Source organism: Nicotiana tomentosiformis, chromosome 3 (assembly GCF_000390325.3).
Source record: "Nicotiana tomentosiformis chromosome 3, ASM39032v3, whole genome shotgun sequence".
NCBI lineage: Eukaryota > Viridiplantae > Streptophyta > Magnoliopsida > Solanales > Solanaceae > Nicotiana > Nicotiana tomentosiformis.
This window is the reverse complement of record NC_090814.1, coordinates 130,634,253-130,649,542: the sequence shown is the minus strand read 5'-3', so window position 1 is coordinate 130,649,542 and position 15,290 is coordinate 130,634,253.

Here is a 15,290-nt window from a genome sequence, read left to right as displayed (position 1 = left end):
AAGCAACTCTGGAGCAAATGGAGCGCACCAACACCTTTCGCTAAGATGATAGCCTACTTGGAGGACTCCCGACCTGTCTATCAGGACCTGCAGGCATGAAACGCAGCGTCCCCAGAAAAAAGGGACGTCATACGAATAATATACCGAGTATGTAAGGCACATAAATAAGTACATAATAGACGTGGAAGAAATATAGAGTAAATGACTCAACCTGTAAGTCTCGATAACTCTGTAAATCATGAAATAATTATAGTGTCATGCATATGCGTATGAATTTCATGTCATGCATAGGTACATGTTTCATAACATCATCAAGCATCAGAGGGCATCCCATCATATCATCTCGGCCAATGTGGGCAAAATCATCAACTTATACTAGCTGATCAGGTGGTGGTGCGCATATAACGCCGTAACCTTTTTTCCATATCCCATTTAAATATAATATACATATATACGCGTATATAACGCCATCTGATCATTGGCCAATATAAATGTATAAATGCATGAAATGCATAAGAAATACGTTAATAAGATTTTTTCGGAATGCCATAAAAATCAATATACCTTTCGGGCAAACTTTATCAAATACATATTTTTCTGAGACCATAAACAGAAGATATAACAATAATTCACATAGAGAATCAAAAATATAGACACCCCTAGTATTTCTATGAATAGAGTCATTTATGAAAGTTGCGTATTTTGCTCGTTTCATTTATATTATTTGGATCATGTCATAAAAAAAGAATGGATAACCTTAACATACCCGGACCCCTTAAGCAATTAAGACCTGAGCCGCAGAATACAACAATATATTTATGGCATGTAGGCTTTTTATGCTGTAACAGAAAGATGACATTGAAAATTGAAGTATTTCAAGCTACATAGGGAATTCCTAGTTCCTTCAAAGAATCTTTGGCTTATCTTCCATATAACCCATATAATTCATAAAGATAAAACCTTTTTTTAGTCTCATCCGTCATTTTTTGTATCCAAAAAAGTGAAGCTTAGCAATTTCAAATGAATCCTTTAAAAGGGTTAGTTAGTAGGTCCCACTAGTTAGATGGCTTGGCCACAAATCTTCCCAATTTTTGCCACCTTGATATGTGACTTTAAGAGTCACAATTTGAAGCTAATCTTGCTGCCACGTGGGGTGGGGTGGGAAATTTTAATCTTTATACACTTATTAAGTAATTAGGTAATGTTTCGTTACTCGGTAATTAACCAATTATTCGCATAATTAAGAATTATCTCAAATTACTTAAAATTCTACTTATTTTTAATACACTTTATACATCTTACTATCATGGCCATGTGTTACCTTGTACAGTACTAGTCCATAAATATAAGGTATTTTAGCTCGGACCGTATTTTATCTCAAAATGACAAATTTCGACGAAACTCATTTTCTTCGATTTGCTTACCCTCTTACCTTCACGAATTTACTTATCACTTGTTTGAAATAGCATAATACTTGTAACCTCAAAATAATCTCATTCCCGAGCTTGCGTCGATTAACTTTACGGCGAAACCTTAACATACGAAAATGCGGAATGTAACATCTCATTTTCGAGCTTATATCAATTTACTTATGGCGTATTTTTACGTACGAAAACATGGAGTGTAACAACACCCCAATCTCTTCATACACAAAATGACCACCGTAGTAGTGTCAAGCAGCCTGAAAATATTACGACGAACGATCAGCCCACCACCCTGAATTTATGTGGTTTTTCTACACACCCTTCCTCCTCCAAAACTTTACAAAATAGTAGTAAAACACGCAGCCCAACAGCAACACAAAACAGTCCACAAAATAGTCCGCTACAAGTGAATAACTCGAACTCACGGCTTCCGATCACCATCCTGTGAGTTCTTACAAATATAAAACGACTTACTATGCATTTACAATAGAAAAATGGATGAAAGAGAGCAGTAAACGTACCTTATTTGTTGGATAACTCAGCTCCTACCTTGGTTCTTCAAACTCTAGGTTTTACCTCCAATTAGAACTTGAAAGGGAGAGAAAATCAATTATGGTTTGTGGGCAATTTTTGAGAGGATATTTGCAGAGATTATATCTGGTTATTATTCCTTATTATTAGTTTAATATATGAAGGAGATAGGCCTTTAAAAAGGCCTTTTTAGATGATCCGAACTGGCCCATTTTTGGGCGACCCGAACTGGCCCATTTTTGGACTCTCATTTAAGCAAGTAGGTGACAGTCTGCACAGTCTCGCAAAAATGCCCATATCTCTCTACTCCGGTATCGTATTGACAAACGGTTTAATGCGTTAGAAAATAGACTCATAATCTTCAATTTGATGGGTGGAACACCCCATAAATCTAAGTATATTGGAAGAAAATCGCAGTTATATTTGTCCCAAAGATTCAGTAAAACTTATGAACGTAACTTGTGATGACTTTTGTTCCACCATTCGCTTGACTTCAAAACATAAGATATGACTATCATACGTCTAACATAACTCATAACATAACCTTCTTATCATGTTAAGTACCCTAGTCTCACCCCAAAAGTACATGTTATAACATTCTCAACTTGTCGATTTTAGACGAAACATTATTTTCTTCAATTCCTTTAGCTTCTAAACTTTCCAACCCTCTTTGTACTTGTTGTTCATGATCTTCAATATTTGTAACCTACGAGGTAACATGATTAACTTACTTTATATACTTTCAAAGATAATCTCATTTTTAGTTCTACGTTAATTTGCTCACGACGCACTTTTACGTACGAATATATAGGGTGTAACAGGTACGAAGGCAGCAATGGAGTAGGGAAAAGATTTAAAGGTGGCTTTATAATAATATTGTAGAGATGTGTATGTTACATCTAACACCTTCTAGCAGGAACGTGATACGTCAGAAAAGAAGTCACATACACTTGATAAGCTTGAAGCTTCTTGCTGCTTCCGTTCGACGATATGCTTTTTCCAGCTGAGTATTCTAGAGTAATACATCCTCTTTTCTCAAACCACCGTATTTTGACTTTGGCCCGTGTATATCTGTGTTTTAGTAATCCGTGAATATTCTAGATGAAGAATTCTTCCTTATTGGCTAGTTTGTTGTGGGCTCTATTTCGAAAGGTTTTTAGAAAGATGAGGCTCCATTTAAAATTACTAATTCGAATACCATATAAAATCGGTGAGCAAGAATCCTAGTAGATCATTTTGATTATTGCGATATCTATCCCACATTTCACATCGTTGAACGAATTTTCCAGCTAATAAGGTGATACATCAGACTGTCCTCCAACTAAAAATTACTCCGACTACAAAATGTTTTCAAATTGATTACATTTCATTTACCCAAAAAAAAAAACAAAAAAAATCATCTGGTAACCTCCTTGTCACAAAGAAAATCAATTTTACATCAGCCTATCTATCCTATTCACTTGACGTTTCATTAACAATTCCTTGTTTACAACATGTCAATCATACAGTCCCTCCTGCTCCCAAAAATCAACAAGAAATCTACCATTTCCTGTCAGTTAACATGAGCAAAACCATAGTGTCATTCAAACATGACCATAAGGAGCAATAGACTACATAAACTCCATTGCACAATGCATACTTACAGCAAGAGGGGTAGGCTTGGGCTGTTGAATTTGACAAGATTAATGTGAACTAGTGTGAACATTTGAAGCCTCTTTGTAACGACCCGGCCGGTCGTTTCGAGAGTTATAACCCCGTTTTCCCCATTCCTACTTCTTTTTGTGTTATTCAGCTATATTATGTTATCTCGGGTTAGTTGGTTCGAGTCTGGAAGGAACTCGGAGTGAAATGAGACACTTAGTCTCACAATTGAAAACAATTTGAGCTAGAAAAGTGGACCGGATATGGACCTATGTGTAAACGACCTCGAATTTGAATTTTGATGATTTCAATAGCTCCGTATGGTGATTTTGGGCTTAGGAGCATGTCCGGAATATTATTTGGAAGTCCGTAGAGGAATTGGGCTTGAAATACCGAAAGTTTTATTTTTGAGAAGTTTGACCGGGGGGTTGACTTTTTGATATCGGGGTCGGAATCAGATTCTGAAAATTGGAATACCTTTGTTATGTCATTTAGGACTTGTGTGCAAAATTTGAGGTCAATCGGACGTGATTTGATAGGTTCTGGAGTTATTTGTAGAAATTTCAAAGTTCATTAGGCTTGAATTAAGGTGTAATTCATGATTTTAGCGTTGTTTGAGGTGATTTGAGGATTCGACTAAGTTCGTATGATGTTTTAGGACTTGTTGGTATATTTGGTTGAGGTCCCGAGGGCCTCGGGTGAGTTTCGGATAGTTAACGGATCAAAAAATTAAACTAGAACAACTCGTGCAATTTCCTTCTGTTGGAAATTGCTTCTGCCCAGAAATCGAGCCCATATGTGAGCCCAGTTCGAGCTCGGGGTCGAGGGCTAGGATCGAAGCCCAGATCGAGCTCAGGGTCGAGGGCCACGATCGAAGTCATGATCGAGCCCAGAGTCGAGAGCCACGATCGAAGGCATGATCGAGCCCAGGGTCGAGGGTCATGGTCGAAGACATAATCGAGGGCCAGGATCGAGAACCAGGATCGAGGGGCAGGACCGAGGACTAGGATCGAGGACCTCGATCGAAGGCCAAGATCGAGGCAAAACCGAGGATGTCTGGCAGAATTATAAAAACAGGGACTTCGTCCCATTTGCCATTTTTGACAAATTGGAGCTTGAGGAGAGGCGATTTTTAATATATTTTCAAGGAAAACTTGAGGTAAGTCCTTTGTGATCATTTCTACTCCATAATATTGAATTATCATCGAATAATCCGACTAGATTACATGATTTTGAGGTGTAAATCGGAGATTGGAACTTAGAAATTTGGAAATAAGATTTGTAGATTTGAGTGTCGAGTTGAGGTTGGATTTTGGTAAAATTGGTATAGGTAGACTCGTGGTTGAATGGACTTTCGAATTTTTAACTTTTGTCGGGTTCCGAGACGTGGGCCCCACAGGCAATTTTTGAGCCAATTTCGGGTTTTGGTCTAATTTTGAAGCTTTTCTTGTGGAATTCATTCCATTAGCGTATATTGATGGTATTATACTGATTGTGAATAGATTTGGAGCATTTGGAGGCCGAGTCCAGAGGCAAGATCATTGCGGGATAGAGATTTGACCGGTTTGAGGTAAGTAACGATTGTAAATCTAGTCTTGAGGGTATGAAACCCCAGATTTCGTATCATTCTACTATTTTGAAGTGACGCACATGCTAGGTGACGGGCGTGTGGGCGTGCACTGTTGGGGATTTGTGACTAGGTCCGTCCCGTAGCAACTGTAAAGTTGCATACTTTGTTGAAACCATTGATACTTATATGTTTTAGAAAGATAAATTGGGCTGAAAGCCATGTTTGGGCCTTGCGCAAATGCTGTTGGGACCCTTAGGGGCTGTTTCTTACCATCCTCTCACTGTTTTCGATTGAAAATCTATACTCAGTCATGTTTATACTTGTTTACCGCATAACTCTATTTTATGACTCTATTTTGATGCATATAAATGTTTTGGGCCGAATGCCCTATTTTACTGAAATGCCCGAGTGGCCTGATTTATGAGGATGAGTGTGGATCGGGGCTGCTCGCCTGCAGCATACTTTATGACTGAGTGAGGCTGAGGGCCTGATTTGTGAGGATGAGTGTGGATCGGGGCTGCCCACCTGCAGCATACTTTATTATTATCGCACGTAAGTTGTCCGTGCAGATTATAGCGCTTGGGCTGAAGGAGCCCCTCCAGAGTCTGTACACACCCCCAATGAGCGCAGGTACCTAATAAGTGATTGGGAGGCAAGAGTGATTGTGAGGTATGCCCGAGTGGCAAGAGTGATTGTGAGGTATGCCCGAGTGGCACGAGTGATTGTGAGGTTTGCCCGAGGGGCTGTATATGAGTGATGTTTTGCCTGGGGGTTGTTTATGATTTCATCATTTTTGCTCACCTTTGCATTGAGCCTTTGTTTGAAAAACTATTGGAAAAATATCTTTAAATGATTTTTACTGGAACTCGGTTTAAACGAGATGTTTGATTCAAATCCTGATTTTAAAAGCATGTGGTATTTTACTGAGATTTCCTTATACGAACGTTATATGCTTTATTGCTCGTCACTACTGCTCAGTCTTTATTTATTGTTGTTACTTGCTGAGTTGGCGTACTCACGTTACTCCCTGCAACTTATGTGCAGATTCAGGTATAGCTAGACACGGTAGCGGTTACTGAGTGTTCTGGTTGCAGATTTTCTTGGAGATAGCAAGGTAGCTGTTTGGCGATCGTAGCCCCTGCTATTCTCCCTCTTATCTTCCTCTAGTTGTATTTAGCTATTTTCCTGGCTGAGTTAGCCTTGTTATTGTTAGACAGATTGTAGTATATGCTCATGACTAGTGACACCCCGATGTCAGGCTTTTCTTTTCCGCACTTCTATTTTTCTTTGATTTGAACTCTTTAAATGGAGGTTTTATGTTAAATAACCTTGAAATTATCTTTGAAATGAAAATATCATTTTGTTTTGGAAATGAGTCGGCTTGCCTAGTTCCACGATAGGCGCCATCACGACAGGGGTTAGTTTTGGGTCATGACAGATTGGTATCAGAGCCTAGGTTACATAGGTCTCACAAGTCATGAGCGGGTTTAGTAGAGTCTTGCGGATTGGTATGGAGATGTCTGTACTTATCTTCAGGAGGCTGCAGAACCTTTAGGAAACTCCACATTCTTGAATTCTTGTCGTGTGAATCTGTTGATTCTAGTGACTAAACATCTGTTGTTTCATTCTCTTACAGATGGTGAGGACTTGTACTACCGGTCAGGAGGGTGAGCCACCAGTACCACCAGCCAGGGCCGCGAGAGGCCGAAGCCGCGGTAGAGGTCGAGGCTGCGGTAGAGCCCGTGGTAGGGGCAGAGGTGCAGCCCATATAACAGTTGGGGCAGTACCTACAGATCCACCGGTTGTCCCTGATATGGACCAAGTTCCAGTTGTTGATGCACCAGCTCAGGCACCACATGTGCCTATTGTGATTCCAAGCCTTCAGGAGGCACTAGCTCAGATTCTGACAGCGTATACTGGCCTTCCTCAGGCGGTCTCTATTTCGTTGGCCGCAACCACTTCTCAGGCCAGGGGAGGCACTCAGACTCCCATCGCTCGCACACCCGAGCAAGTTATTCAGGGACTTCAAATACCAGAGTCACCACCAGCCCAGCCGGTTGCTATGCCTGAGGATGATCAGCGTAGGTTGGAGAGGTTTGGGAGACTTTAGCCACCACCTTTCAGTGGCACAGAGAGATAGAATGCTCAGGACGTTTTGGACAAGTGTTAGAGGATACTCCGTACAGCTGGTATTTTGGAGACTTGTGGGGTCTCATTCACTACCTTTCAGTTTTCTGGGGCTGCACTCAGATGGTGGGAGACTTACGAGAGGCGTAGGCCTGTTGGCGCAGCACCCCTTACTTGGCAGTAGTTCTCCGTGGTACTTTTGGAGAAGTTTGTGCCTCGATCCCGCAGAGAGGAGCTGCATAGACAGTTTGAGCGGCTTTACCAGGGTGATATATTTGTGACACAGTATGAGATGCGATTCTCCGATTTGGACCGTCATGCTATCTAGTTGGTTCCCACGGACAGAGAGAGGATCATGAGGTTTATTGATGACCTCACTTATCAGCTACAGTTGCTCATGACCAGGGAGCGGGTTTTGGATGCTACCTTTGATGAGGTTGTGGACATTGCTTGGCAGATTGAGATGGTTCGCGGTCAGGAGAGGGTTGAGCGGGAGGCCAAGAGGCCTCATGGTCAGGGTGGATTCAGCGGTGCTCCTTTTGGGGGTCAGTTCCAACACGGTAGAGGTCGTCATTTCAGACAGGCTCAGTCAGCTCGGCCATTTCATCCGGGTGTATCATCTGGCTATGGTTCTCACAGTTCTCATCAGGGCCACTCATCACTTAGTGCTCTTCCAGTTCAGAGTTCGTCCCATGCTCTACCTGTTCAGGGCTCTTCCATGCCAGGTTCTTCTACCAGTCATCCCGGTGCTAGGGGTTCCCTTCAGTTTTCGCCGCCAGCACCAGGGAGCTATTTTGAGTATGGGGAGCTTGGGCATATGTGGAGGCAGTGTCCTCGTCATCATGGAGGTCTATCTCAGCAGAGGAGTCAGCCTCCGACTACAGCACCAACTACCTCACCATTCGCCCAGTCAGCTCGGGGTGGAGGTCAGTCAGCTAGGGGTCGTCCTAGAGGGGGAGGCAGATCAAGGGGTGGTCAGGCCCGTTTCTATGCTCTCCCTGCTAGACCAGATGCTATTGCTTCAGATGCTGTGATTATAGGTATTGTCTCAGTTTGTCACAGATATGCCTCGGTATTATTTGACCCTGGTTCCACGTATTCATATGTTTCCTCGTATTTCGCTCATTGTTTGGATATGCCCCATGAGTCCTTAGTTTCATCTGTACATGTATCTACTCCTGTGGGTGATACTATTATTGTGAACCGCGTATATAGGTCATGTGCGGTGACAATTGGGGGTCTGGAGACCCGAGTAGATCTATTGTTGCTCAGTATGGTTGACTTTGACGTGATATTGGGTATGGATTGGTTATCTCCATGTCATGCTATTCTAGATTGTCACGCTAAGACGGTGACGTTGGCTATGCCGGGAATTCCAAGGGTTGAGTGGAGCGGTTCTGTAGATTATGTACCAAGTAGGGTGATTTCATATTTGAAGGTTCAGCGCATGGTTGAGAAGGGTTTCCTATCTTATTTGGATTTTGTGAGGGATGTTAGTGCAGAGACTTCTATCATTTATTCTGTTCCGGTGGTACGTGATTTTCCGGATGTGTTTCCTGCAGACCTACCGGGCATGCTGCCTGACAGGGATATTGACTTTGGTATTGATTTGGTTCCGGGCACTCAGCCCATTTCTATTCCACCGTATCGTATGGCACCGACGGAGTTGAAAGAATTGAAAGAACAGCTTCAGGAACTCCTTGATAAAGGGTTTATTCGGCCTAGTGTGTCACCTTGGGGTGCACCGGTTCTATTTGTGAAAAAGAAGGATGGTTCTATGTGAATGTGTATTGATTATATGCAGTTGAACAAGGTCACAGTCAAGAACAAGTATCCTTTGCCTCGTATTGATGATTTATTCGACCAGCTTCAGGGAGCGAGGGTGTTATCCAAGATTGATTTGAGGTACGGTTATCACGAGCTGAAGATTCGGGATTCAGATATTCTCAAGACAGCTTTCAGAACTCGATATGGCCATTATGAGTTTTTGGTGATGTCTTTTGGGCTGACCAATGCCCCAACAATGTTTATGCATCTGATGAACAGTGTATTACAGCCCTATTTGGAATCATTCATCATTGTATTCATTGACAACATCCTGGTGTACTCTCGTAGCCAGGAAGAGCATGCTAAGCATTTGAGGGTTGTATTGCAGAGATTGAGGGAGAAGAAGCTTTATGCAAAGTTCTCTAAATGTGATTTTTGGCTCAGTTCAGTAGAATTCTTGGGACATGTGGTGTCCAGTGAGGGTATTTAGGTGGATCCGAAGAAGATAGAGGAGGTGCAGAGTTGGCCCAGACCATCCTCAGCCACGGAGATTAGAAGCTTTCTTGGTTTGGCAGGTTACTACTGTCGCTTTGTGGAGGGATTTTCATCTATTGCATCACCCTCGACCAAATTGACCCAAAAGGGTGCTCCATTCAGGTGGTCGGATGAATGTGAGGAGAGCTTTCAGAAGCTCAAGACTGCTTTAACCACAGCTCCAGTGTTAGTTTTGTCATCAGCTTCAGGTTCTTAAACCATGTATTGTGATGCCTCGAGGATAGGCATTGGTTGTGTTTTGATGCAGGAGGGTAGGGTGATTGCCTATGCCTCGCGCCAGTTTAAGACCCATGAGAAGAACTATCCTATCAATGATCTTGAGTTAGCAGCCACTGTTCACGCCTTAAAGATTTGGCGTCATTATTTGTATGGGGTTCATTGTGAGATCTATACTGATCACCGGAGTCTGCAGTATCTGTTAAAGAAGAAGGATATTAATTTGCATCAGCGGAGATGGTTGGAGCTTCTTAAGGACTATGATATCACTATTGTGTACCATCCAGGGAAGGCCAATATGGTGGCCGATACTTTGAGTCGCCGGGCAGAGAGTTTGGGGAGTTTAGCATATCTTCCAGCAGCAGAGAGACCTTTGGCATTAGATGTTTAGACCTTGGCAGGCCAGCTTGTCAGATTGGATATTTCGGAGCCTAGTCGGGTATTGACTTGTATGGTCTCCAGGTCTTCTCTTTATGACCGTATCAGGGAGCGTCAGTATGATAACCCTCACTTGCTCATTCTTCAGGACATGGTTCAGAGAGGTGATGCTAGGGATGTGACTATTATTGATGACGGGGTGCTGAGAATGCAGGGCCGGATATGTGTGCCTAATGTAGATGGGCTTCGAGAGCTGATTATTGAGGAGGCCCACAGCTCGCGGTATTCCATCCATCCGAGTGCCGCGAAGATGTACCAGGATTTAAGGCAGCACTATTGGTGGAGGCGAATGAAGAAGGATATAGTTGGGTTTGTGGCTCGGTGTCTAAACTGTAAGCAGGTTAAGTATGAGCATCAGAGACTGGGTGGCTTGCTTCAGAGGTTAGAGATCCAGAGTGAAAGTGGGAGCGGATCACTATGGACTTTGTAGTTGGGCTCCCACGGACTTCGAGGAAGTTCGACGCTATTTGTGTTATTGTGGATCGGCTGACCAAGTCCGCGCACTTCATTCCAGTTGGTACTACTTACTCTTTAGAGAGGTTGGCTGAGATTTACATCCGATAGGTCGTTCGCCTGCATGGTGTCCCAGTTTCCATCATTTCAGATAGGGGTACTCAGTTCACATTACAGTTTTGGAGGGCCGTGCAGCGAGAGTTGGGTACTCAGGTTGAGTTAAGCACAGCTTTTCACCCTCAGACGGACGGGCAGTCCGAGCGCACTATTCAGATATTGGAGGACATGTTGCGTGCTTGTGTAATTGATTTTGGGGGTTCATGGGACCAGTTTCTGCCGCTCGCGGAGTTTGCATATAACAACAGTTATCAGTCGAGTATTCAGATGGCTCCGTACGAGGCTTTATATGGGAGGAGGTGTAGATCTCTGGTTGGATAGTTTGAGCCGGTTGAGGCTAGGCTCTTAGGTACAGACTTGGTCCAGGACGCATTAGATAAGGTGAAATTGATTCAGGAGCGTCTTCGCACAGCGCAGTCTAGGCAGAAGAGCTATGCGGATAGGAAGGTCCGTGATGTGTCTTTTATGGTTGGGGAGAAGGTTTTGCTGAAGGTATCACCCATGAAAGGTGTTATGAGGTTTGGGAAGAGGGGCAAGTTGAGCCCCCGGTTCATTGGGCCTTTTGAGGTGCTTCAGAGAATAGGGGAGGTGGCTTATAAGCTTGCCTTGCCACCCAGCTTGTTGAGTGTGCATCTAGTGTTTCACGTTTTCATGCTCTGGAAGTATATTGGAGATCTGTCCCATGTTTTGGATTTCAGCATTGTTCAGTTGGAGGGTGATATGATGTGGAGCCGATGGTTATTTTGGATCGGCAGGTTCGAAAGTTGAGGTCAAAGGATATAGCTTCAGTGAAGGTGCAATGGAGGGGTTAGCCTGTGGAGGAGGCCACCTGGGAGATCGACCGGGAGATGCGGAGCATATATCCACGCCTATTCGAGACTCCAGGTATGTTTCTAGACCCGTTCGAGGATGAATGGATATTTAAGAGGGGGAGGATGTAACGACCCGGCTGGTCATTTCGAGAGTTATAACCCCATCTAATTTACTATATTCATTCTGGCTCTGTAATAATGTTTGTAATAACAATTCTGGGGTATTAGTAAAAATGGGAAAGGGTTCTTATTTTATACTTGCTATAAAGTGGGGGTAGAAATCCTGCATATAGGGTTAATGTTGTGATGTTGGATGTTATATGTTAGAAATCATGCTTCTAAGTGTATTATTGTGTTCATCCATTATGTGTTAGCAACCATGTCCATAGGCTCAATGTTTGGCTCAATTATGTTCCGTTACAAACCATGCCTATAGAAATGGTATGGTCCGATGTGTGTGTGATTATAGAAGTCATGTCTATAGGATTCAAAAACATTTCAGATTGTAGAAATCATGTCTATAGGATTCAAAAACTATTCAGATTGTAGAAATCATGTTTATAGGGTTCAAAACTGTTCAGATTATAGAAATCATGCCTATAGGATTCCAACTGGATCAAGTTATAGAATGCACGCCTGAATATGTTTAATGGTTATTTATGCCTGTTTACTGTGCTGCCATCCTCACTAGAAAACATGCGTGTAGGATTAAAGCGAATAATTTTAAGTCTGCTTATGTGACTGGCTACTATTTACTATCGCACAAAACACCTAGATACCAGGCTGGTAGGCTTAATCGTATTATACTAAAAATCAGTAGGCAAATTTATATAGGTCTTGGTAATCGTATTAAGAAACTAGCTTTTACATGTAACTGTCTGCTCATTCGTTCAGTATCACATAGAGATCATGACTATAGGATTCTGCGATTTTGCAATTAATAAAACATGTTAGTGCTAATCAGTTTGGCGTGCATTTGATGTCTAAATGCGGAGGGTAACTTGAGCCCATACTTGTTTCTATTTAAAAGTCCTAGTTTTCTCTTTTTGAGCAACCTAAGTTAAGGTCTAGAACTACCCTGAAATAGAGGTCCAAATGCCTTCTGGACCATAGGCATGGGACGGGTAGTGCACGCATAGGGTACGACTTAGAATCAAATAGAGCGCTTTAGGTAAACAACTTAAAGATAGTAATCGGGTAGCAGGAGATGATAGTATGTGCCCGCTAAATAATATGAGTAACACCCCGTCTTGAGGTAGTTATGAAGTATTATTTATGTTTCACGGGGTGATCCTTTAGGCTAAGAAACTTAGGACCTCCCCTATTCCTGTTAAAATAGTTCTTTCTTTGTCCAAATTTTTTCTTTTCTCTTAGACTAGTTCACATGATTTGAGTTCGGCAGGGACCCACCATTGTGGACCTCGAGGAGTGCCTAACACCTTCTTCTCGAGGTAATTTGAGCCCTTACCCGATCTTTGGTGACGCAAACTAGTAAACCTGAGTCATTTGCAAATAGGTGCCCTAACGCACCTTAATCCGTTAGGTGGAGACTCTCTCTTTTAATAACCCTTCCTTTTAAAAGAGTTGTCACGACGTCGAAGCCCAATTTTGCGAGAAAGAGGGGCACGACAGCATGGCGACTCTGGTGGGGTAAACCCCTTAGGCTCTTACCATAATGAACTTGGTATGTGTAAACTAGTCTCCCTCGATAAGCATGTCTTTATTATTTTATGCTCAAATTCACCGTTTATTTGCTACATGCACACCCCTTCCCTATTTTCCCTTTTACATGAATTTACATGCAACTTTTCGTTTAACCTTGTTCGCTGGCTTCAATCTTTATGTCTTTCCCAATCCCTACCCTTTTTACCGCTCTATTATAATTTTTCCATTATGCGAACTAACTCCTTCTTTGTTTTTATTTATTTCCTGTCTTTACAGTTATTAAATACCGCATTTATCGCTTTCATCATGCAAAATACTTGACAATGTGTTATTTATTTTTTGCATAATTACATGCTCTGCATCATATTCCACTCGTGCGCAATTAATACCATAGTGGCACTTGATGAGTATCCGCGCTCTTCCTATATCACCCTTTTTAAATTTGGAAAGGCTTATTTGCGGTAAAACTAGTCGATCAGCGGTGCAGTCGACGGTTCCGTGCCTTTTCCTCTCAAGTTGTCCGCTTGAGGGAACCGGTCTAGACTTCTATAGAAAACCCTACTCTGATGTTAAATGTGCATCCATCATGTCCAAACCTAGCATGAGTTAGAATGTTGTCTGCATAATAAATCTCTAAGGAAAGCCTTGTCCAAAGTCCATCGGGATTTCCATAATCCCAACGGGCACGATCATGATATTTGTATTATTTGGAGAAAACATGCCGATATGCTAATCATTAATGTGTAAGTAGTCAAACTCGGAGGGGGAAAGGTCTAACATTATTTGTTTTGCAGAAATGAGGCACGAAGTCCGTAGGTTCGGTATGGTCCGAAGTATCTCACCTCTATTGCTAGACTGGTGGGAAAATCTCTCGCCAAGCGACAAGAACCATGTGAAAAGAATTCTTGGAAATTTATCTTCTTTGCTGGACATTCAGCCAAACAATGTACTGATCGAGGCCACTACTATGTTCTGGGATGAAAAGAGGGATGTTTTCCGTTTTGGTAACATAGAGATAACTCCCCTTCTTGAGAAAATAGGAGGTTTTGCCGGGCTACCCTGGGATAGCCCTGGTCTGCTGGTACCGGAATGATGGGTCTTAGAAGGAATGACGAGTTAGTCTGCCTGGAGAAGTCCTACATACCTTTCGACTTCCTCTACGAGCGTTATGGGCACAACACATCCTACCGTATCTATCATGATGAGTTTCCCATCACTTCCCTGGGCTGGACTCATCGTCGGGTTTTTGTGTTCATTTTTTATTTTTTGGGTATAATAGTATTTCCAATTCAAGGAGATAGGATTCACACTCTTTGGCTATGGTTACCAAGACCTTAATGGAAGGGATTGAGGGATAGACTTACACTATTGTCCCAATGATCGTGGAAGAGATATACCGAGCCTTGGACGGCTGTAAGAAGGGATTCAGACATTTTGAGGGTCGTAATTTGTTACTGCAAATATGGTTGTTGAAGCATCTTCAAAGAGGACAGTATCGTCAGGAATTTCCGCGGCGACCATGGAATGACCACACAGCCTTTCACCATCCAAAAAGAATGACTTTCATCCTAGACAGGTTTGCACAACCGGAAAACGCCGTGGATTGGGTACACTTCTTTAGCAATTTGACTGATGACAAGGTCCATTTGATGTTCGAGTGGTTCCCTACTAGCGAGTTCATCATCAGGTCCAGGGATGTTCCTCACTTAGTGCTGATCAGGTTTAGGGGTATCTATCCTTATGCTCCTATCAGGGTCATGAGACAGGTTAGGAGAAACAAGTCATACCGCGAGTTTCTAAGATGGTTCACTACAAAGTAGACTTTCAGGGTGGTGCCATTCCATTCAAGTGTGAGGCCCAACACATGTGGCATCTGAAGATTATTGTTGAAAAGGATACCATCGAACCAGATAAGTACCACGCCGGTCATGTGTATTTCTACCTATCATGGTTGGATGATGACATAGCAGGAGA